Source organism: Helianthus annuus, chromosome 5 (assembly GCF_002127325.2).
Source record: "Helianthus annuus cultivar XRQ/B chromosome 5, HanXRQr2.0-SUNRISE, whole genome shotgun sequence".
In the NCBI taxonomy this organism is placed as follows: domain Eukaryota; kingdom Viridiplantae; phylum Streptophyta; class Magnoliopsida; order Asterales; family Asteraceae; genus Helianthus; species Helianthus annuus.
In genome coordinates, this window is record NC_035437.2 from 2060091 (window position 1) to 2063325 (window position 3235).

At 42.9% G+C, this 3235-nt stretch overlaps 1 non-coding gene across 1 annotated transcript; it reads right to left on the reverse strand.

Moving 5' to 3' along the window:
• Positions 1–1526: 1526 nt before the first annotated feature.
• LOC118492599 lies at positions 1527–1633 on the reverse strand. The gene has a single exon (XR_004894605.1). It is a non-coding gene; the product is annotated as a small nucleolar RNA R71 (small nucleolar RNA).
• Positions 1634–3235: the final 1602 nt, after the last annotated feature.

Below are 3235 nucleotides of genomic sequence, written 5' to 3' on the forward strand. Positions count from 1 at the left end.
TTGGAAGGCGGGGGTGTGAATGGCTTGATCCCCTCATATGTAAACTACTATTAATACATTAACTCGGCTACTTGGGATTGTGTCCCTGCTGACTCAAACCACTTAGCCAAGGGTAACGTCGCTTTCAAAAGAGGGGCCTACCATTTTACACATTATAACTTAATTAATTATTTTTAAAAATTTCAACCCTTTGGGATTGTATCCTTGCTGACTCAAACCACTGGGTTGAGGGTAACGTCACCTTCAAAAGAGGGGCCTACTACTATAACTAAGATAATCTCTTAAAAAGTGCAAAAGTGCAGAAATCATCAAAGGTTACATTAAAGGCGAGTCGGATCCAAGTGATTCATCTTGTCTATTTGTTTTTATTTTATTTTATTTTCAGCATTTTAGTTTTATTTTTCATGTTTAAAAACCTTTTCTAAAAAATTTGATTTGATTAGATGTTGAGGATAAACTGGTACTAAAAGCTCTTGTGTCCTCGGACGGACTCGGTATCTTACCAACGCTATTCTACACTCACGATGGGTGCACTTGCCCATATGTGTGTTTAGTGTTAGTAGAATATCGTGTTTTATAAATTTAAAACTTGACTAATGTTAAATTATAAATAAAAACATATTACACTCAACACGCATCAAGTTTTTGGCGCCGTTGCCGGGGACACAAGGATTTTAAGAAAGTTAGGAATCAACGGCCTAATCGCTTTTTCTTATTTTTCTATTTTTTAAGACTTTTCTAAATTTTTCAGCTTCTGCAGACTGCAGCACGGGGCCGTGCCCGGTCGGACACGGGTCGTGCCCAGCATCCTCCTTACTGGCAGTTTTTGTTTTCTGAGATACAGAGAGGTGACCACAGGGCCGTGTTGGTGCAGCACGGGGCCATGTTGAACTCTCCAGTAACTGGGATCCGGAAAACGATCACTGTAACCACGACCATGGGGCCGTGGTCAGCGACCACGGGGCTGTGGTGAGACTTCTGACCAGCAATCTTTTTTGTTTTTATCGCAGGAATTGGAACCCAGGTGCTGCACCTGAACTTCCTACGCAGTGGAATAAAAGAACCTCTAGATGAACCCGAACGCTTTCTAAGAAAAAGATCGACTTAAAGCTAAAATCCAAGAGAAAGTTTCGGGGGATCCACTTCTAATGGCGGATGAACGTACCCTAATGGATTACCTACGGCCCACGGTAGGTAATCTCAGCGCCGCTATCAATGCACCGAATGTCGATGCCAACAACTTCGTACTTCGGCCGCATTTGATTCAAATGCACCAAAACTCCGCAACTTTCCATGGGCTTGCGGACGAAGATCCCCACTTACATATTACCAACTTTTTGGAAATATATGATACTTTTCGAATCAATGGGGCATCAAACGACGCCATCCGCCTCCGAATGTTCCTGTTTTCACTGAAAGACCGAGCTAAGGCTTGGCTTAACACCCTCCCAAGTGGTACGGTAAACACTTGGGATGAACTAGCCCAAAAGTTCTTATATAAGTATTTCCCTCCTTCTAAATAGGCTAAATTAATGACTGAAATTAATACATACTCACAAGAGGATGGGGAATCCTTATATGAAACTTGGGAAAGGTTCAAGGAGCTACTAAGAAAATGCCCTCATCATGGTCTTGCGGTATGGCAACAAGTATCCACTTTCTATAATGGGTTGTTGCCAACACAAGACAATCACTCGACTCTAGCTCCGGGGGACTTCTAGGTAATCGTCGCCCAAATGAAATTTATAATCAAATTGAGGAAATTGCTTAAAACAATTTTCAGTGGCACACTCCTCGAGGCACAAAATCTATTGCCACGGGCGCCCATAAGGTAGACAAAAGCACTTCTTTACAAGCCCAAATCAAGGCCCTCTATTCAAAAATCAAAAAAATAGAAATGGCGAAAACGGCCTCGGTTATGGCTTGTGAAGGGTGCGGTGGGCCACATGAAAATTGGAGTTGTATGAAAGAAATGAATAATCAAACGGAAACGGTAAACTACATTGATAATAGACCTAGGCCATCAGGTCCTCCAACGGGTACCTACAACCAAGGATGGCGTAACCACCCTAACCTTGGTTGGAGAGAACCCGGCAATGGTAGTAAACAACAAAACCAGAACCAACGAACAAACTTTCAACAACCAAGAAATGAGTCACAAAATTTCTCTCAACAACAACAAGGGGGATGAGAGAGGCTTGAAGATACTATCTCACGCCTCATCTCCAACACCGAAAAGAAAAACTCGGATCGATTCCAGCAAATGGAATCAAGCTTTAGAAATCAACAAGCTAGAATTCAAAACATTGAAAAACAACTAAATCAGCTAGCTCAAAATTTCTCCGCGAGACCACAAGGTGCGTTACCCAGTAATACCGAAACCAACCTAAAGGCGCAAGTACATCTCATCACATTGAGAAACCGTACCGTGGGTCCCGAGGAGGCTCCACTACCTCCATCTGAAAAGAGTCCGTCTAACCAAACCACAACTTCACCAACACCCCAAAAAAAGACAACTCCTTCGCCAAATCACGAACCTACTAAGAACCCCCCGGTGCCCTACCCCGGTCGGTTACTTCGCCAAAAGATCGATGGGCAATTCACAAAATTCGTAAACTTACTAAAACAATTGCACATCAATTTTCCATTTGTGGAAGTCCTCACTCAAATGCCTAAATATTCAAAATTTATGAGAGACTTTCTCACTCACAAACGGAAAATTGAAACACTGCAATTAGTTAATTTAAGTGAAGAATGCTCCGCCGTACTACTTAACAAACTCCCACAAAAGAAAATCGACCCCGGAAGCTTCACCATCCTTGTTCCATTGGGGGATCACCCATACGCAATGCGCTAGCCGATCTTAGGGCTAGCATCAATCTCATACCCGCATCAATGTTTGACCGGCTCGGACGAGGTAAAACAAGTCCCACAAATGAGCATACAACTAGCCGATAGGTCTATCAAATATCCACAAGGTGTCGCCGAAAATCTATTGGTGAAAGTCGGAGACTTTGTCTTCCCGGCCGACTTTGTCATACTTGATATGGAAGAAGACATCGAAGTACCACTCATTCTAGGAAGGCCATTCCTAGCCACCGCTCACGCAATGGTAGATATGAATGGTGGGAAATTAACATTGAGGGTTGGGGACAAATAGATGGAGTTCGGGGTTGGGAAAAGAGTAGAAGATGACGACCCAGTCAACTACATGAATGTCATAGACACAAGCTTG